Source organism: Myodes glareolus, chromosome 20 (assembly GCF_982192425.1).
Source record: "Myodes glareolus chromosome 20, mMyoGla1.1, whole genome shotgun sequence".
NCBI lineage: Eukaryota > Metazoa > Chordata > Mammalia > Rodentia > Cricetidae > Myodes > Myodes glareolus.
Genome location: NC_142045.1, coordinates 52,391,855 through 52,414,074, shown reverse-complemented (window position 1 = coordinate 52,414,074; position 22,220 = coordinate 52,391,855). Strand labels below are relative to the sequence as shown.

General features: G+C 42.2%; 1 protein-coding gene across 17 annotated transcripts in view; it reads left to right on the top strand.

Annotated features, from left to right (window-relative positions):
* The window catches only part of Mecom (MDS1 and EVI1 complex locus), a 562,715-nt gene that overhangs the window by 481,622 nt on the left and 58,873 nt on the right, over positions 1 to 22,220 (top strand). The window contains exon 1 of one of the 17 annotated variants that reach the window (XM_048429921.3): positions 19,088 to 20,038. The exons of the other annotated variants lie outside the window; for them this stretch is intronic. The gene's annotated coding sequence lies outside the window, so the exon portion shown is untranslated. Of the gene's footprint in view, positions 1 to 19,087; positions 20,039 to 22,220 lie in introns of those variants that run through there. 17 annotated transcript variants of the gene reach the window in all.

Below are 22,220 nucleotides of genomic sequence, written 5' to 3'. Positions count from 1 at the left end.
TCCTATCAGGCAAGGGTGGCAGCAGGAGCTTGAGGCCACTGGCCACATCGCACCCATAGTGTGGAAGCAGACAGCAATGGAATGATTGCATTTGCGTTTCTCCTTTTAATTCATTCTGAGATCCCATCCCTTCAGAGGCTACACCCCACCTTTAAGTTTCCTATCTTAATTACCCTAACATAGACAATCCCTCACTGATACACCCAAGCATTTATTTCCATGGTGATTCTAAACCCCATCAATTTGACAAGATTAACTGTCACAAACTCCATAGACGGCACTAGGATATTGCTCTCTTCTCCTCACCGCCCTCCGCAGAGCTAAGAGATGGCTGGCCAAGGAGAAAAGGCTAAAGGGCCTTTTCTTTCTACTTTTCTTTCTTTCAGTTCATAGTAGAACTGAAAAGCTAGAGGCAGAGAGAAAGTCAGAACAGGACTGACCACGTGAGGTTTGCACTCCTGTCCCGCGAACCTCAGTGTTTGAGATAGCAAGTGCAGAAAGTGAAATCAACTGTGAAGCCAACAGGACGCTCAAGGTGCAAGGCGCACCCGGTGCTGTTTTCACGAGTTTTCATAAGTTGTGTACTTTGAGGAAGGTATTTATGTGACTTGCAGATTGGGGGTTTAACCTCTTGGGCTATCGATCCTACCCTCCTGAGTGAATTACGCTGGCCGGGAAATGTGAAGTGGGTGCCATGTGTCAGTTTGCTCTGCAGATCTCCTTTATAGCATTTTCAGTGTTGTTAAGGGACTGATAGAAGTTTAGGCCACTCAGACACTGCACACTGGAATGTTCCACCACACTTTTGAGGAGGCCTAGGCAAGGGCCCCGGAAGCAGGCAGTGCCATCTCCGCTCTGGCACCATCTTATTAGGGTTGAAATCTTTGCTAATAATTTGTTGCCTTTGACCCATGATAAACACAAGAACATTGTCAATTTTTTTTTAAAGAAAAAAAGCTTTATGTTTTGGTGAGGAATACAGCTTTTGGCAGTCGGGGCTCTAAAGTAGAACTTCTGGGAAAGCCGTGATCATACTGGGAATCCATTAAGATGGCTAAGTGTCAGGAAGTGGAATTAAAAGGGACCTTCTCTCTGTAGTCGGGTGATGGGATCCTTCAGTGCTGGTGGAATTCAAGAGACGTATGCTGTGGCCCAGCTGTTTGAGAACATTAAAAATCCCTTCACTTAAGCTGTTGAAAGCTGCAAAAAAAGACCAAATGTTTTCCATCTCCAAACACATTTTACTTAGCCATGTTTTGAAAGCTGCTATCTAAACATAAAAAAAAATTCAGTGTGCTTTAGAACACTTTCTTCCTTGGGTGTAGATTGGGAGTTATAATTTAATTTAGGAAAGATAAAAAAAAAAAGGAGGATGGAAAAAAATCCCATTTTATTCTCCTCCCTCCTTGTTTATCTTTCCTGAAAGCCCTTGAAGGATGTAAAACAATAAAAAGCCACCAGGCTACAGTTTTGTTAACTTATCTTGTGAACATTAAACATTATGCCTCAAATTTTATATGGTACATAAAGTGTTTTACCTTGCAAGATCGTGTATACAGCACTTCAAAAAAGGCTGACAGGGCAGCTCACGGACATGATCGATGTGTGACAGAGTTCTTTAGATCTCTTGTAGTTAGCATGACATCTCTCGGCTCTTAGGTACTTTAAACATGATACCTAAAACTACATAGTTTCCACTAGTGTTGAAAACCATAGACTAATTACAAACTGCTCATAGTCCGTAGACGATCAGGCAGTGTGGTACAGTGGCAACATTTGATTGTACCAAATTTCCTCTCATTATTGAAGTTAATCAGTTTTACAGCTTTGCTTTATTGTTCTTAATGAGATCCCCCCCCCCACACACACACACACTAGAATGAACGCTGCGTTAGCAGGGTTGGCGTGTGGAACAAGGCAGTGGTTCCGTTCTCATAACAGTCTGACAGCTGAATGCTTTTCTCAAAGGTGCACCGGTCTCTACACATACCGCCCCAAGTTTTCCAGAACTCTAATCGGCTTCGGGAGATGCTCCTAAAACCATCCACACTCTGACATCTGTTTTTGTGAACCCAGAACTGCTGGCTGGCAAAACTTTTGTCCAGGCATTTCCCATGGAACATGGCTAAACTAGGAATGTGCTAGAAAATCACTGCCTTGTACATCAGGTGCAGACCTCAAGTGGGTCTCCATGATAGAAGCCCTGGGGGCGGGCTGTAAACAGTTTAAATAATCAGATAAGGAAGTGGAGAGAGGCAGGCTTGCTGGAAGCAGAAGAAACATCTACCAATCCAGTGAAGTTCCTGGGCTGTGAGACACAGTTATGGCTGAAGGATAGAATGTTAAAAATAAAATTTCATTGCGTTTATTACCATTCATATATGGACATAAGTTCATAGCTGGAAGTTGGTTTTTTGCCTTCATTTATTCTTATGTCTTTATGGAAATTCAGCTGTGCCATCGGGATAAGTAACACGGATTTTAGGGAACTCCTGGACACCTCAGGAGACAAGACGCGCTGCTCCCCTCACTGAGCTCTGAATTTCTCTCTCTGTGTGTCCTTTCTGAAAGACTATAATTAAAATACACTTAATCAATGAGCGAGTAATTGAAAAACTGGTGTAATGCCACAGACCAAGCCAGGATACAAATTAGTTCTCGCTTTGATTATGGCCAAGCCTTGGCCGAGCCAGTGTACGTACTGGCCGATATTTAATTAATAGAGCATAGACTTCCATCCTGTCTCGGGAGTCCATTTTGGTTTTGAAAAGGCCTCTGGAAGTATTGCTTTCTTAATTTAATATATATCATTAAACTGGGGCTTGGGGTTCACCCTAAGGGTCCCTGAAGTCAGTGACTGACTCAGAGTGACCAGAAATGGCAGCTTTCAGTGATCAGGATGACAACGCTTTTGGCATCTTAGTAAGTCAGCCTGTCAGGTTGCTGTGTCCAGGGCAGTGTATACCTGTTGTAAAGGAAAAATAAAACAGCACTTAGTATAGTAAGACTGGCCCGAGGTGCTCTGTAAGTACACACCAGCATTTGGGAGGCAGAAGCAAACACTTAATGTGACTTAGGGCAAATTATTTACTTATTCTTGTTGTACTTTGCCATCTGTATTAAACAAGATAATAATCCTCTAATGACCTGTCTGTGAATTATTAAATCAAATTGTACAGCAGTGCTGGACATAGAGAAGATACTTATTAAATGCTCACTGCCTTCTTGCTTCTGCTGTTTCTCTGCTAGCTGTTGGCTTGCCCAGGATCACTGTCTCTGCCCCGTACCCTCAATACGTTGTTGCCAGTGAAGTTTCTAAGTTGAAAATTTGATGAGGATTATGTCTGCTTTCCTTCTGGGATAAATGAGTAGGTTAGTAATACGAGGAAGACCAACTTAGGTTACAAATAAAACACTCCATTACTTTCTAAGAAAAACAAGCAGATGGCATTGGCTTATGATTTTATCGCTTAATCACATACTATTTAAAGGGGTTAAATGCATGGGCTAATTTAAGGCATTTCTTTGGATATTGTGCTTATGGTGTCTGTCCTGTGGTCTTTGTTTTTGCTGTTATTCCTGTTAAAATGAAGCCAAGGTAGTATACATGTAGTGTTTTGAGATAGTAAATCAAATAGGAAGACCTATTATCTAAAATTAATTTTTCAGTTTGTTTACAAGTCATTATGACTGAATATGAACTATGTTAGTAATTTTTAGATTAAAAATAACTTTTGTATGTGCCTTATATTTTCCCCCAATTATCTTCTGACATTGCTTTGGTTAATGTTGAGAAATTCACTAAGGATAGGGTACAAAACCATTTGATACTTTAGTATTTACCAGGAAATGAGTACATTTAGAACATGCACACCAATGCACATGGCTCTGCATGAACCGCTGAACTCTGAGGCTCATCTGACACCCATAGGAAACAAAAGCATGTGTGGATTCATCTAAGCAATCAAACACAGAAGACACTCAGAGCCTACGCCACACAGTCCCCTTTCTCTCTCTCTCCAGTTCAGAAAGAGATCAGGCTGACCGGCCCTTGCCACGCCAGCCTTTACCTTTCTCTCTCCCATCCTAAGTTCTGCAAAACTTACCAATCAAACCACATAACTTGATTCTTAACAGCACACAATCTTCCGCTGTCTGCGGCTTCTTTTCTGCTTAAATCAATCAGGTGGGAACAACGGTCCACATGCATGATGTGATTCCCTGTGGCTTCGAAACCTTCTCCTGAAACATGCTTAGTTCAGACGTTTTCAACCTGTAAGTTGAGACAAAGTGATGGAGAGAGTGAGGTGGGTGTTGGGGAAATATCCCAGAGTTATTCCCAAGCCCGCAAGTCCACGGTCCACGTGAGATTGTGTTCATGCCTGTTTGTTTTCCCGGAGCACGTGCAATTGAACGGGTTAAAAAATACCTTCAGAGAATGCACACCTTTGAATCTGTAGTGTGCCTCTGATAATGTTGCATTCAAATCCATGTTATATACTCACATGGATAATATGTCTATTAGAGCTTTATTTTTCTTTAAAATGTTATTTGAGATAATTTATATACTCAAACTGACTGAATTCAGTGTGGTTGCTTGTAAAATAAGGGTTATCATCACCATAGCGAGCATAGGTGTGCAACTAGGTGAAATGGTGTGTGGTGAGCCTGGATATAACTTTGGTTGGTCTTTGTGCAATTGTGATAATCTCTTTGGGAACCTGGGACATAATAACAGTGGTCACATTATGGCAAGTGATTAAAGTGTCAAGGAGATGCCTTGCTCTCATGGCCAAACAGCAAGGCCACCATCTTAGGGATGTTGGAAGAAGAGAAAAACAGATATCACCAATATTATTTTTGTTCCTGATTTGGTAATGTTGTCTTTTATTTCCAGCTTTGGGCTGGCTTTGGGAACTTTCCTGGTAAACAGTAAATCAGAATATGTTCATGAGCAACATCACAGCATTTTATATATACAACCACAAAAATGAGTCTGAATCTGGAAATTAACTCATCTCTATTTTGGTACATGCTCTGAACCAGTTCACAGTTCACAATCTAATCTGAGATTCCTGGAAATCTTTTTATTCTCTTTCAACTCTGAAACTTTTGGATTTTGTTTTCTAGACCGGTTTTGTGTGTGTGTGTGTGTGTGTGTGTGTGTGTGTGTGTGTGTGTGTGTGTGAAACCCTGGCTGTCCTGGAACTTTATCCATAGAACATGCTGGCCTCAAACTTACAGAGTTACTCCTGCCCTTGCCTCCTGAGTGCTGGGATTAAAGGTGAGCACCAGTACTTCCCAGTCCACTCTGAAACTTATGATCACTGTCATATTTTTATTCCATGTTGTGGTCGGGGTGTCTGTCCTGCCCAGTTCCCGCAATGGTTATGTCCCAAAGAAATCACACAGACATCTACATTAGTTATAAACTGATTGGCCCATTAGCTCAGGCTTTTTATTAACTCACATGATGTATATTAACCCGTTATTCTTATCTATGTGCCTTTTTCAGTGAGGCAGTCACATCTTGCTTCTTCTGTCTGATCCGGGACTATGGAGGAATGGGCTCCCTCTTTCCCAGAATTCTCCTATTCTCATTGACCCGCCTCTACTTCCTGTCTGGTTGTTTTGCCTATACTTCTTGCCTGGCTACTGGCCAATCAGCATTTATTTAAAATATAATCGACAGAATACAGACCATTCTCCCACACCATGTAGACTAATTTCCAGCTGGTGTTAGACAACTTTTCATAATTTGGTCTTATCAAGTCAAGTTCCCTGATGTTCAACCACCTTGTGGCTCTTGGAATACTCTTATAGTCTATTGAATGATGACTTGTGAGTAGAACTTGGAGAAACACTGATGGCAAGATAGCAGTCTGGTAATCGATCCAGGCCAGACTCCTTTAGACCCAAGTCAAGACAAATTCCTTAACTAGAAGCCTTTATCTTTTGCTGTGTGCAGGTATGCCACAACTTAGGGGTCATCTCCAGTCCCTTGGTGGTCATCTTCCCAAAAGTGATAATGGCTCACCAATATTCTACCTTCTTGTTAATCATTGACGATAGGGTATAGTTTACAGCAGTGGCCAATACAATGGATTTTTTTTTCTCTTGAACTTTGGAGTTCCTTGTAGGCAGGAGCTTAAAAGATCAATTACCAGCACCTATTCAGTGCCAAATTATTTGCCAAGACATTGATATTTCCTGATAAATGATAGTGGAATAAAGTGAACTAAGCTAGCTGGGTTGCATATTGAATTCATGGTGTGATCTTATTGTAACATGATGGCATGCCAACTAGCAGAGCAAGCTTACATATTCAAGATTTGGTACCTTCTCTGGGTCTTCTGGAGTCACATGGTGTCTTCTCTCTTTTTCAGTGTATCACCTCTTGTCTCATCTTCCACTATGAAATATTATAACCTTTAGTAGCCAACATCCAATGTTGACAAAAAGGAAAGCTCAAATCTGTTTTCTGTTGAAGGTTTGTTTTTAAAGCCCGTACCAATTCTGGTTGTATCGAGAAGATTCCTGTGTTGAATCTATCATTGTGGCACACGTCTCTAAACCCAGCAATTGGACATTGTAGGTGGAAAGGTCAGGAGTTCAAGATTATCTTTTTTTATATAGCTAGTGTGAGGCTAGCCTGTGCTACGTGGAACCTTGGGTTCAAAGGAAGAAAAAGATTGCTGTATTTCTTCATGTGTTTCACTTTGCCTAATTAGAAAATTCATTTCTAAAAAAATGCGTTTTCCCCCATCAAGACAAGGATCCCCGACTTGGTCAGCAGCCCATTTTTGTGTAGTTCCATTCTATCTCATGTTTAAATCGTTCCTTACTGCCTTGGTGTTATTTCCATTTACTTTTCTCAGAAACAAATCACTGCCTGGGTGAGCAGCCAATTAATGAGGAAGAAAAATAGTTTCTCTACTCTGGTATGAAGATGCACACATACAATAAGAAACAAAGCATGGAAGGCATTTGGGAAGATGATCATTCTCCTCTCAGGGTAGCATACTGTTATCACAGATGCTCAGGAGATGCTCACATACTAGCCACTGAAGTGGTCCTGTGCATAGATTATCTCCTATAACACAGGAGAGCCCCACATGCTAACCACTGAAGTGGTCCTGTATATAGATTATCTCACATAACCCTCTCAACAGAAATATAAGGCATCTCCTAATCTAATTTATCTTCACTTTACAGGGGAAGAAATCAACAAAGCCAACATGATGCCTGTTTGCACATGCCTCTCGCCTAGCACACAATCAGGCAGATAACTATAGCAGGACCCGGGGATTCTATAGTTTTAGTCTCTTGTATTTAGTTTCTTTTCCTCTTGGTAGAGTCCTATGGACCAGGTAGTATACTAAGCATTGTATATAGATTATCGTGATTGTTTAATTCCAAGAACCTCCAATGATGTGGGCGGAATACTACAATTTTTGAAGTAGTGAGAAGGAGGCTCAAAAAGAATTCTCTCAAACACATCTAAGTAAAAGCAGACTGGGAAGGCCGCATAATCAGAAGGACACAACATAGCAGGAACTGGGCAAGAGACAGATTTGTCATGAGCCCAAGGATTTCCAACTTCCAGAGAGGAAGTTTGTAAGTCTTCAGAAGTCCAGGGAAAGATTATCTTACTGTGTGTCCCAGCATATCACAGCCAGTCCTTTGCTTTCCTGTGACAGGCCACAGGGGGCGGGAAGTCTGTGCAGACAAACGGTTGTAATTATATCTAGGTGTACATGATTGACAGAGTCCTGTGCCAATAGCATTCTCTAGACCATATCAAAAAATTCCCTGGAGGTGAAGAATTAGAAAAGAGCTGGTTTTCTCTCTCAGTGTGCAATGGATGAATTCTTTGGTGACTCATTTCTTAAGGAACCCTCGGCTTGGATTTGTACAACTTTTTAAGTTCTCTCTTTCTCTCTCTCTCTCTCTCTCTCTCTCTCTCTCTCTCTCTCTCTCTCTCTCTCTCTCTCCTTTTCCCTTCCCCTTCCTCTTCCTCCCTTAATCCTAAGACACATTTTAAAGTCTGTATTAAAACTTTTTATAAGTGTTAGAGGGGTGTCTCAGCACTGAAGAACATCTGTTACCCTTTCAGAGGACCCAAGTTCTGTTCCCAGCACCCACGTGGCAGCTTACAACTATCTACAAGTTCAAGCAGATCCTGTCCTTTTTTCTACATGATACAGACAGCTCATGATACAGACAGTACAAATACATACATATATTCACACACAAACACATAAAAAAAGGAAATAAATTTTATAAGTACATTCTTGGTCTGCTCATAAAATATAGTATTGATCCTAATTATTTAACTTGTCACTATTATCAATATTTTTCAAAGCTGAATCCAAATTCAGGTAATGTACATATTTCTGAGACCTTAGTTTGTGCAATGAATAAGTCACCTCTTGTCTTCATTTCTAGTCACAGTTTATGATAGTCAAATTTTATTAAATTGAGTGTGTTCATGTTGTTACTCCACTGATTTTGACAAAATACATGATATAAAGACTTTCAATAATTTTTTGGAAATATTTCAGCTTTCAGTACCAAGGAGATAAGTATAGAAAATGAAAAGCATTTCTGAAGAGACACTAACAACATATTTTCCAAGTTACATGACCGAGGAACCTAGTGAATTATTAAAGTTTGGTTTATTAACAACTCTAGGACAGCTAATGAAGTTTGCTAGTCTAGTAGGACGGAGATAGTGGGCAGGGATCTAAAACTGACGAAGAGGTGATACAATCTAACTCGACTGTATGAGTATAAATTTTCAAATGAGTAGTCATTGAAACCGTACCATTCTGGGCTCCTGGTCTGAGGTTTTCCATGTCATGAAAGCCTTTCATTAGCAGGTGAGATGGCTTGCATCACATGGAACGAGACTCTTAGAAGCTGGGGTTGGGTGAATTGCTTCTTTTAAGGGTTTTTATGCATGTCCTGTGACTTTCCCTTCTCCAGTGGTAAAACATTGTATGGGAAAAACCTGGGAGTTTTTGTCCTAGTCAAGAACTGTAGACAGAATACAAATAAATTCAGAGCTGTTCATATTGTAACTGACCAGTACTTAATTCTGGAATTTACAGACAGGCTACAGTAAGGGTTTATTTGAAGCCTGAAGAATCGATGCAATGCAATTGACAGAATGATCTTTGAGGTCTGTATTTTTACAATGACACTAGGATTTTACTGGTGCTTAAAAGACTGTATTGATAGTTTGACCTTGAACTGCATGTATCATCAAATATGCCACATGTTAAATGGATTATAAGCCCTAATTTTCTGACTCTATAGCGATTTTATTTATAATGTCTGGCTACAGTTACAGATGTGATAAAAATGGAATTTTAGGATTATCAACATAGAAGGAACACAAATATTTCATGACATCATAGATAAGAACTTAACGCATAACTGAGTCCTAGCTGATTAACAGGTGTAAGAGGCAGAGCAGTCTCCCTCACTCCCTACCTCTTGTAGCCCCAAAGCTGCTACAGGCCTAAGACTGGTCCTTGAGACCCTATGGTCCTGCTTCCGCCTTCCATGTGCTGGGCTGACAGGTGCGTAGCACCCTTTTGTCACCCACTTCCTCTCGCTTTTAGTGCATGGCTCTGTAGCTGGAGTCCAGTGATTTCAATAGATCCTGTGTTAATTACAGCAGGTAAAGCTCTTTGCAGAGATTGTGTGGTCGCTCTAGGGAAGCTCTGCTCTTCCGTGCGCTGAGTTAATTCACCCAGAACCACATTAGTTCATCGGGGTTTGTGGTTCATCTACAGATCGAATTCCTGGAATTTTGCACGCCATCTGACTTAAAGTTCACCTAGTTCAGTGGCTGGCGAGACAGCCGCAGACAGAGGCAACATGTGACTCCAATGTCAAAAGCTTGATAGAAGGAATCTGTAGCTGGAAATAGTCTTGATACCAAATCATATTAAGAAAAACCTAAACAACATAAAATATTATATGTAATTATGCTCATGGTAAAGTTTATGTTTCAAGAAGACTTTTAATGAGAAATGATAGGAATGAGTTGAAATGAGAGTATATCTATTCCTTCAGAAGATTCTCATACCATATACTTAAATATAATTTTAAATTTACAGGTCAATTGGCCAGTTTACAGATGATAACTTGTTTTTTCTGTGTGTGAAAGAATTTCTAAATGTTTTTAGTTGCATAAAAAAATTGAAGCTTTATTTTGTCTTATTTGTGACTTTTTGGTCAAGAGGTAGAGTCAGTTAGTAGAAAAGTATATATGGGAACATTTATGCTTCACTGAAACACAAAATAATTTAAATGGTTGTTTACAAGACCTTATCCTCCACCTCAGGTGTTTCAGTGGAAAGAAAAAGAGGGTTTGTGTTTGTTTAAATACCTTGCATGATGCTTAATAAAAATCAAATTTCTTTTTAACTAACAAACTTATATGTTTAGTCTTTCACTGGGCTGCTTCAAGAAGCAGCCATGTTTACTTCAGTTCCCCCCAGATTACCTGGTGTTAATAAGAGATGCCTGTGAGGATGTGCTGGTGTGCAGGATGTTTCTTGGCATGTGACAGGCTACAGGTGGCCTGGACAACTACAGAGTACCGCCGGTGGTCCTAACTGTGCTTCTTGGCCAGTGCATGCTTTCAGAGTGAGGACTGTAAGAACGTCAGAGTTTAGAGGATGCTGTGTGAGTTTGATGACCAGAGCCAGTACTTCATCTCCTCCACCCATTGCTGTTGTTCCCGAATGACAGAACTGTTGGAGTCAAGAGAAGGAGCCACAGGGTTCTGGTTAAAGGGCCAAGAGTGTGTACCCCTATGCCCAGCAATTAGCTATTGCTGATGATCTGTGCAGGGAGAAAATACAGGAAAGGGCCTGGAAGATGAACTTGTCCAGTTGCAGAGGACGTGGCATTTTGAGTCAAGTTTTACTTCCCAACAAATTGTGATCTGCTGGAGGTTTTATTCTACATTTGTCTTTCTCTTGATTTATCAATTTGTACATTTTGCTTTTGGTAAATCAAAGCATTATTGTAGCTTTGTTATTTCAGAAAAATGAGTCTTTGGTGTAAAAATGCCATAGACACTTAGGCTTGTGATGATAAGGGCTTCTGCTAGGACCATTTGCATGGGAGGGAAGCGAAGGACTGAAAATATATTTCCAGAGCCAATGGCTGGTTACTTGGGGAAAGGGGGAGAGAAAATTTAAGTTGGGGTCTAGCATGTGGCCTAGGGAAAAGGCAGACACAGAAATGATGTTGGGGAAGAAAGTGGCAAAATGGTCAGCATACTCATCCAGAGAGGCAACCACGGAAGAAAGTCTTGTGGTCGAATCTGCAAACAATGCATTACGTATGTCAGCTGATCTCTTTAGGGGTGTGGCATCAACCAGCCACGTTTCCTTAAGTGCTAAACACTTTCCCATGGTCTGTGGCACTGACGTCGCTCTCACAAAGATGTACAAGCATAGTTTAGTTTATTATGAGAAGATGTCATTGAAGGTACAGGTGTGAGTAAATCCATCCTTAGGAGTCACGGTAGCTCTTAAGGACAAACCCACTATAGATAGAGTTGACTTTGGTCCAGGAGAGAAGCACAGTGAAGGAGGGCTTCTTTGAACTCAGCTGCTACAGATCAGTAGGCATACAAGGAAGAAGGGGTGGTGGTAACAGCTAGATAAGGAAGAACCTGGATCGCCAAGGTTCCCAACGGTTAAGAACACTGCCTGCTCTTCCAAGGTCCTGAGTTCAATTCCCAGCAACTATGTGGTGTCTCACAACCATCTGTAATGAGATCTAGTGCCCTCTTGAGGAAGAGACCTGGTTAGTGGTCCTCATCAAGTTAGACCATGAACCCCAATATGGACAAGTTCAACAGAACCTCAAAACATACAGGCTGCCCATGCTTCAGCATTGCCAGGGCATAAATTTCAAAATTTCATGCATTTCCCCAAGGTTCCAGGCAAAGTGGCACAAGTGACAATAACTACATCATCGATCAGCAATATAGCATTGTCTTACTACAACAAGAGTACCATTTTGTGCCGATCAAATGCTGTGCTCCATACAAATTCTATTATTTATATTTGCTACTTGATATGATTTCCCCAAACTGGGAGGATTTGCACTAAAAGGTACAGCAAAAGCTTGGGGAGTAAAGTCTGGAGAATTAAAAGCGTGGGAACTAGTAAGCGGTGAGTTGGAGGATGAAGATGGGTGGCGAGACCCCTGCAGCAATCCAGGCTGGAGCCCCAGGCATCCAAACTATCACCTGCTTAACTCTTGTCTCAGCCTTAGCTCGCAGGCAGTAGGGGGAGAATTGTACCTGACTCCCATCTGCCTAGCATCTGAAGCCCACCAGAGGACACTGTAAGGGATGCCTTTTCTGACCTGAAGCTTTGTGTGTGTGTGTGTGTGTGTGCTTTTTTACGTCCCATCCTGAAGCACACAAGAGAACATCCCTTACATCCATTGTAAGGGATGCCTTTTCTGACCTGAATGTTGACCTGAAACTTGTGTGTGTGTGTGTGCATGCTTTTTTAGGTCCCATCTGAAGCCCACCAGAGAACATTGCAAGGGATGCCTTTTCTGACCTGAAGCTTGTGTGTGTGTGTGTGTGTGAGCACGCATGTGGACACACATGCCTTTGTAGGCCCTAGTTCACTTTTGTTTATAGGGCTCTCTTGCTGATTAGGAGGGAACACAGTGGGTGGGACAGTACGAGCTCCGCTGGCTGCCAAACATGGACAGACATCTTCCAGAGAAACACAGCTTGAGAGAGAGAGAGACAGAGACAGAGAGAGAGACAGACAGACACACACACACACACACACACACACACACACACACACACACACAGAGAGAGAGAGAGAGAGAGAGAGAGGGAGGGAGAGAGAGAGAAATTTTTTTTCTTAAATTCTCTTCCAAAGTGAGGGTATGAATTAGGACAACAGACATCACGGTGAAACAAAGAATTAAAAAAAATATATAATCATATTTTGCCATTCCCTAATGTGTGATCCAGACTAGCTTCCGAGTTCTGCATGTATGTTTACTCTAGCCTGCTTGCAGACACCGTGGAACTCGCTGATTCTGACCTGTTCCCATGGACTCAGCCACTCACACTCACATTACTCAATTTATTTTCCCAACACTCTCATTATGCTGATATTATGAAACTTGCATGGAAATCAACTCAAAGGTTAAGTGCCTTGCCCAGAGGTTCGCAGGAGGATGGAAGGAGGCGTTGCCTTCCAACTTGCTTTCCCCACAAGATCGGGAGGCTGAAAGCAAAACCCCGGGGAGGGTCAGCCCCGGAGTTATTGCACACTGTGCTGAACACTGTCTTGAAAGACTGAATTAATTAAAATGAATAAAATAATGAAAAATCAAATCTGTACAGAGTTGAAGTTACTTCCAAACACATTTGCTGCTTTCGTTTTGTTCCAAAATAGAGAGAAGAAAAGAGTTGGTTTTTTGAGACCAGCCATGATTAGTTATTCTCTAGAAACTGAAGATGCTTATAAAATGTCCTCAGTGCTATAAAAAATACCTATTTCTTATTGATACATATGTTTTGCGAATCTTTGTTTCTTAGTCTTTGTGAGTATATATCGGTTCATCATGTGATTTTCTTGAATGCATTCACATCAGGCAGACAGGGAAGAGAAAAATAATGCTTTTTTGTGCTTCACTCCAATTTTGTTATACTTTACTAAACTGTTTATTCATCATAAGGCTTTCACAGAAACTTTAGATGAAGCCCTTTGTTGTGATATTTTAGGCACTCCTCACAATAGCTCTGGAAATAGGTCAAAATAGCCAACAAAAAATATTTTAAATGTGGCAGCTGGAGTTAGAGTTTGGGAAATTAATCTTTGGGTGTAATAATTTAGTCACGTGAGCCATTGTTTCAGCAAAGTGTTTCATCTTAGTTTCCAAACAGTTGCTACTCATTACTAAATATTATGTTTAAAAATCATAGCAGAAAATCGATTTAATTCTCTCCAGATACCCTAAAAAATACTCAGGTGTTAAAGTTGGGGGCTCTTTTGGAAGAACCGATCGGATAGGGATTATGGCTGTGTGGTTAATTAATAAGAAGGGGAGTAGGGGCCAGTTCAGGGGTAACTGCATCAGGGCTGCGGAGGACTTCACGCTGTAGGGACAATAACGGGGTGCTAATTCTGAACACAGTGCTGTCCGACAAAGATATCAAGATGTGTAGGAAATCAACCCTCCTGCAGTCCTGGCAAGCCAGACTGACCCCGGCAAATGAAAATAATCAAAAGTAATTAGAAGCGTGCTGGACGACTCCTCGGAGAGCCAAGCAGGAGAGTAAACACGCCTGAATCCTCGAGCCACTGCAAAGGCCCATGTCTGAGCTGTTAGGTGCCCTGACCTTGTCCACATAAAGATGTGATTTATGAAGTGCAGGGCACAGCAGCCCGGCTTCTGTCTTCTCCTGGAGAACCAAATTACTGAGGCCGAGATTAACATGCTTTCAGGCGGGCCCATTTCCAGACCAAGGGAAATTTTTTATTTACCTCTTTTTTTTTTCCTTTTTACCTTTATACCTTTAATTTCCTTTCTCTTTCTTTCTTTCTTCTTTCTTTCTTTCTTTCTTTCTATTGAACTGCATCAGTAGATTCAAGAATAGAAAATAAATAAATAAATCAATAAATGAATGAATGAATGAATAATTAAATAGATAAATGGAGGAAAAGCAGAGTTTCTCAGAAATGCCCCAGTATCTCTCTCCCAAGCAGCGATGAGAGGGGTGCCCTGGAGACTCAGAACCTTTGTGCCTACAGCTTGGCACTGTGCTGGGCAGACTTGCAGGTCTGCCTATCAGCATCTCAGAATTCAAGTTCGAACTTGTGACATACTTCCCTGATTAAGCAGTATAAATAATTAAAGTCAAATGGAGCATTCATCACAGCCAACCCTTTGGCTTTCTGGTCTAGTTTTTGCGCCTGAGCATTGTATTTTACTCAAATCTTTTCACTAAATGAAAAGAATTAAATAGATGGTGGGCGGGGAGAATTTGGAGGACTCAGAGGGGAGGAAAATTGGGCGACACATTTGTGTAGGAACGAGGGGGACATCTCCTGCGTCCTGAAGACATCCTTAGGGTTTTCTTATCTGTGTCTCACTTAAGCCTAGGTCTGCCCATGTCCCACATACTGGTGTACCATCGAAAAGGAAACATTGATTTTCTTTTAAAACACACATCAATATCCATAACAAAGCTAATTTAATTAGCAAGCAGTTATTGTTCAACCAAATGTCAATTTCTCAGATTATTTCATGCTTCCTGACATGAACTGTAGGAAGCAAGATTTCGTGGGCCGTCTGTGAATGAGACTGCACGTGAGGAACCCCAAACCCTGTATTTGCTCGGTGCTGGGAGGAGGGGGGAAGTCAAGCTTGGAGTTCCGTGGCTGCTTAGCCACCCCAAGAACCCAGAGCTGCGGAATTAAAGGGACTGTACTTAGGGCTATAGCTATAAAGTGCCTTCCTCTATAAACTCAAAACATAATGTCAGGGTGAATGTGAACCTACTTTATTAACTTTATGGTATTGAAAACTGCCAGCGAGTTGTCTTGTTTTTAAATACCGTCCTCTGCAGAGTGTTACAGGGTCGTTTGTCCACAGGAAGCCATTAAAGTGGACAGTGCAGTCATTTCATCTGGCTTTTGGTGGACTGCTTTTCTTTCTTTTAATGATGTGCTGGCATGTACCGTGCCCATAGGGTCTCCATTAACTGGACTCCTACTTCTGGGACAACCATGAAGTTTAAGGCTTAAAAGAGGCATCGGTTTACAGTCCTGTGGGGATCATTGGAATACTGGGGCACTAACTTATTACTGTTTTAACTAATACAGTAACTTATTTTAAATAAACAGTTCTGCAATGAAGGCAGAACCCATGGCCTTATTGGAAATCTTTGGGCTTTTGAAAGATTCTGCAGTCCCTGTAGCTGGGGAGGAAGGAAAAGCCTTGAGGAGGGCTTATACTTTTTCAAACAAGGAAGAAAACGCGTTAACCTCTCCCACCCCAGTCCTGCCGTCAACTAAAGTGGAGTCTTTATAACTCCTAGAAAATCTTCCCGCTCCTCCTCAGACCTCGTACTTTCCAGTGTCGTCTTCTTGGTAAACAACGATTAAGACAATAAAAAAGGGTGACGCCTCTCTCACTAAAGAGCGTTTTAAAAGTGTGATTCTTTAAGACCATTTCCCACGAGCTACTCTGCTTCTGCTCCTCCAAAGCCGCACGTTTGTTAAAACCGCCCCCTCATTCTATCCCCTCGATATTTAGATCATATGTCCTGATACATGCTTGCAAATTAAAGCTGGTTTGAGATTATAGTAAAACCATTATTTTTAATAGCCCATTGCAAGGGCAGTGCTAAACCCTGCAGAACACGCATGTTCCTGATTACTGCAGAGCAGAAGGCAGCGCTGGCAGCGGCTTAATTTGTACCTGGTAACTACTGTAGGCAGACTTCTCTAGAAATCCCCAGGAATAAAGGGTGGTGGCGGTGGTATGTGGCTCCTTGTATTTATTTATTGTTTTAGAAACCTCCGGACTGGAAGCAAGCTTATGGGAGAGAAAAGCAAGCTTCTTGCAAAACCCTGTCTCCCTACCCTTATCTGGGCCTGTGTTTCCTCTAAAATGGGGTAGATCTTCTAAGGAGTCATTATTGGAAGAGCAGCGTGCTAGCGTCCGGGGCTCGTCACTTATTGCGGAGTTGTGGATTTCTTTCTGTAAATTTCGTGATGTCAAGAAAGTGTAAGATGGCTAGCTTCCTGTGAAGCTATTATTCCTTTATAAGCGAAAGAAGAGGGCGATGATCATGAATCCACTGTTTTACTTTCTTTACCCAGATCCTTGTAATGGTGGCTTTTAATTCTTACAGTTTATTCAGTGTACGGAAGTGATAACAATGACAGCAATATTGATATCATTTAATATGAAACAAATATTCAGTCAATAGTGGTGATGCTAGAATGGATCCTCGCTGCCGCTAGACTTGTCTTGCCGCGTCCCAGGGAGAAAGTTAAGGTTGTGTTTGAAGAAGGAGCTCTCAGAGTTGGGAACATTCTCCGCTCAGGCAGTGTCGCAAGGTACCTGTAACCTGGAGGGTGAGACTAGCTAGCTGGAGCCTGGTGGGTTCACCTGGGTTCCTGAGGCCGCAGACACCATGCTTTATTTCGGGATACATCGCCACCTACCGGCCTCCTGCCGTACCTGCAAGGATCCCGTCCAGACTTGTCGCCCCACCTCCCTTACCAGAAGCTAATACGGGGGGGGGGGGGGGGGGGGGGGGGGAGGAGGAGGGGAACAAACTCAAAGGGAGGCTTTTTCTCTGGAATGTGATTTTAGTCAGGACCTGTCACTGATTCCGCAGGACCTTTGTCTCATCACCCACGTTTCCTGCTTTTCACAGACGCTTTGGAAAGGATTAGGCGGTGGGTGCTGCAAGGCCAGGCTGGGTGGGGTAGGTCAGGAATGGTTTGGGACACTGAGCGCCCATAGCCCGGATCAAGCCCAAGTGTCTGAAGCAATCAGTTCCCTAGATTACTTGTATTTAATACACAATGCATCATAAAACAAATCTCTCATCCTGACAGGAAGAAAATAGAACAGCTCATAGCTCCAGCTAGTCCAATTTATGGCTAAATTAAAAAAAAAAAAAGCTCCAACAATGGGCAAGTTGAGGAAGGACCCACGATCAATGCAGGGAGGCCAGGGCTCCTCAAGGTTCTCAGGCAGGGCTCTATGGGAATATCTGACCGCTTATGTTATTTACAAAGGATTTTTTCCTGTCTTACCTACCACTGCTGTGAGACTTTCCCCCGCAAACAATGGCCATTATCCGAAATAACAGTTCAATGTCACAGATAACAGGCCACCAACACGAATTAGTCACCACCTCTTGTCATTCACTATCCCTCACATTCTTGTCTTCTGTTCTCTATTTTTGTTTTTCGATCAGTATTTTTGGGAAAATAAAGATTTGCTAGATTTTCACACTAACTTGCACTTGGAGAAAACAAAAAGTGGGTGGCACTTGTGAGACCTGGTTTGTATAGAAGTTTAAAGTCAGCACATTGTGAGCCATGGCGGGCTCCACCTATCCTAGGTAATTGCCCCTAGACCTGGGCACTTTGCTTAACTTTCCATTGTTGAGTTGGGAATAAATTGGAATCGGGGCTTTGGGATTTAGCTCAGGGGTAAATCTCTAGCCTAGCAAGGGTGGGGCTCTGTGTTTGCTTCTTTCTTGGCGGGTGGGAGGGGGGAACTGAGTTTTTCTATTTGCTTTAGCTTTTATTCCCAATTAAACTGTGGGTTCAACAAAATTTATCCAAATTTTTCTGCAATTAAACACGTGGATTCTTAGGTTTGCCATTCACTTCACAAATTTTCATCCATGTCATTTCTGCACTGTATTGATAGAAACTGTCCAGACTTATAGTTATCTAGTGTATAAAATATGAATTACTAAAAGCAATTAGTAATTAGAACTAAATTCCACTTTGGGACAGTTATGATCTTTTAAATAATGTAGCAAAGATAACAGCAAAATTCTCTAGACAATCCTCAATCTACTAACATAGATTTCTTTCTATTTGGGAGTGAAATGTGCAAATAATGTTTTAGATTTTAAGATTTGTTCTTATGTGGGGGAAAAGCGATTTTGAAATGTAGCACACTTTTCTGCTGACCTCACTATAAACACTAGGGATAAATTTAAGTACAAACTTAAATCAGAATTTACTTTAAATATGCTTAACGGAAAGCTGGAAATGTCTGTCAGTTTTCACTCTTGAAGCGGCTGTCTTGAGACTTTTAGTGTTTGCCAGTGTCTCTTTATCCAAGAGCTACTCTGTCCTCTCCAGAGCTTCCAAAACCAGCTGCCTGGGGAGCCACCCTCACACCCCTGAAAGCAATTCTCCACCCCACCCCATCCCCCACCCAACTCTCTCTCTCTCTCTCTCTCTCTCTCTCTCTCTCTCTCTCTCTCTCTCTCTCTCTCACACACACACACACACACACACACACACACACACACACACACACACAGAGTCACACTTGTGCTCAGGACATCAAAACCAAAGAGATTTCCCTGGGGAAACAAATCCTGCCTGGAGAAATCTCCCCATTGGTTGTTTATCCGCAGAAATCTACATGTTCCAGGGGATGGTGCATCCATAATCAGTCTGTCCCTATAGGACTTGGGTCTTGGCGACCTTTTTGTGACCTCTCCCGCCAGAGGAGGCTGCTGTCACTTTAAAAATTTACTGAAAGAGGAGCCCGTCTCTGGCTTCCGACCACTCTGGAGATAGCTCCCTTTCTCCCTCGCCCCGGTTTCTTTCTGGATGGCCGAGCAGATCCCCTTTAAAGAGACAGTTCATGAAATAGAAACCCTGCGGCTGGGCGCGGAGTGGCTAAAGGGGACGAGCGAGTGAGGGTCTGGACCCGAGGAGGCTCTGGGAGGATCTGGGGGCCGTCCTGGCCTGGCAGGCCCCCCACCTTCGCAAGCTCTCCTGTGGGTCTTGCCCCTGGAGCTGGGAGAGAGGAGTGGAAGAAGTTTTAGTAGGTTTCAGATAACTTTCATTACACATCGGGCTGATAAGAGCAAGAGAAAGTGAGGAAAGAGGGAGGTGGTGAGAAGAGAAGGAATAGCTGCGAGCTCATTTAGGAAGGGGGAAAATCCCAAATACACCAAACCCGGGTCATTTCTGATCTTAAAACACTGTTGGCGGACAATAAACCCGAAACGCGTGGTCCCGGCGGCGAACAGCTCCCAGGGAACGACAAACTTAGCAGACACCCATTTGGAAGTCGAGACACGAGGTTTTTATTTTTTATTTTATTTTATTTTTTAATGTCTCGAAATGTTACCGGGTGTTCTTTGAAAAGACTTTCCTACACGAGTGCCGGGTGCTGCTGATTTTATTTTCCTTAATTCTGCTGTGATTGCTTTTGATTGCTGAGTTGAGGCCGTAGAAATCGGAAGGTAAGCGAACTCACTTTAAAAAGTCTTGGCTGTGGGCAGGGTGTCGCTGGGGACGGCGTCTGCGTCCCGGGTCTGCGCTGAGCTCCCCGTGTCCCCGGAGCGTCGCCGGTCGCCCGGGCTCCGCCGCCTCGGGTGGGTCTGCCCGGCTGGCTGCCGCCTTCTCGGCTCTCGCATCCTCCTTCCCCTCCCTCCCACGGTCTGTCGGTCAGGTTCGGGAACGCAGAAGGTGGGGTTGCCAAAAATCAGAATTCCTGGCACCAGCCAAGCGACTTTGGAAGTGGCTTTCGGCGGAGTCCCACCTTGCCAAGTAACAACTTCGCTGGCCAACAGCGTGTGTGCTGCTTCAAGAAAGTCACATTCGGTCCCTTTGGCTGCAGGCTGGGATTTTTTCCCCCTTTTCGTTGGGTATTTTTTTTTTTTTTTTTGAAAGGGCCTTTCTCTCAAGTCCACCTAAAGGAACTATTATTATTATTATTATTTTCGAAGCTTAACAGCTTTTGAAAACACAGGACTGTGTTAGATGGGACGTGAAGATGCGTTGTTTATTGTATTCAGATTTCGGAGGAGATTGAGGCTTTGGGGCTCAAATGAAGTTCTGGTAGCAAATCAAAAGTGAATAACTCGCCAGGGGTGAAGACAGGCGGCCTTGGGACAGGAATACTGAGAGTAAGGACCTCAGTATGTTGGGGAAACCTTCGAATAATCGTGTAACATATTTAAAAAACCACATTCTTTGAGAATGTGTTTTTAAAAATTAGCCTCGCTGTTGACAGAGGCTGTGTCAGGGATGCTAACACGGAATAAAATTACACCCATAATTTTTTTTGTGTACAGCATGTAATCTTCAGTTCCTTACCTTGCTTGGAAAGCGGAGGGAATAGATGCTTCTTGGCTTTAAAATTAACAAGTTTTCCACGTCTTTCTGCAGGATGAAATGGGAGCAGTGTAGCACTTCAGTGGCTCCCCCGATTTCCTTTATTAAATATTTCTCTGGGTGTCAGTTGGCATGCCTCCCCACCCCTTTTCTTCTTAGTCAACAAAACAAACAACACACCCCAAATCAGAATAAAGTAGCAGACCAAATGCAATCCCACTTAAAAAAGAAAATCAAATTTTAAGAATTGTGCTAATTATTTACCTTTTCTATGTCTGGGAAGGGAGAAATCTCAGTGCCCTTTGAGTTGTTCAGTCTTGAGAGCTGAAATGTCTTAAAGTTTGTAATTTTATAAATAGCGTATTTGTTGAAATTTGTCCTCCTTAGAAAGGGTATTTAACTCTCTGTTAGAGTGGAGAGGTGGAGGGAAGGGGAGGGAGCAATTATTGTCTTTCTCTTAGGTTACCAGTTTTCTTTTTTAAATCCTGGGGCGACTTACTGCCCTTCAATGGCCCCATGGTCAAGGGCTTATTCATAGTGCTTTAGACTGGGGTGCTCAGAACCGAGTTCTTGAAGTTTATGGTGAGTTAATGACTTAAATCTGCAAGTGGGTGATTATCGAAGTCCTATGCAAAGCTGCTCTTGGTCCATATAGTGAAGGGTTTAACGTTAATTTCCAGGCAGGTATAGCAGGAGCAGAGTTCAGGGGTTATTTAATTCATGAATTCTCGTCCTAGAGTGTGTTGTTTAGTCTGGAGCAGAAACTGTCCTCACCATTTGCATTAGCTGATTGACATAGCATTGCCAGCCCCTAGTTCTCCACCATGAGGTCAGTGACTCCATAGCTTTTAATATTGATGCTTAGCAAGTTATTGAGGTTAATGACTCAGAAAAGGCTTGATCTGAGGATATGAAACCTTAAAATTAAAAGCTTCCCATTTCAACTTAGATTTTGCAAGTGTCCTGAGTGACATTAACATTTAGTAGAGGCCAAACACATATCTTCAGAAAATGATGAAGCAGTGCCATAAGGTAATGCTGGCAACATGTGAGACTTGTTAGGTCTATGCTTACCTGCAGACCACTTTGTTATTTTGTTTACTGGGCATAGTATGTAAACATGTATTGATATGGGTTAGCTAAACCTTAAGCTGTCATATTTGTGTATGTGTGTGTATAATTTTCTTTTGCTTGTCTTTAGTTTGCTCAGAAGCATCTATGAGACAATTCATTAACTTCGAGCTACAAACATAATTTTATGGTGAGAAAATGCAAACTAGTAAAAGAAATTTAATAATGCTTAGATGA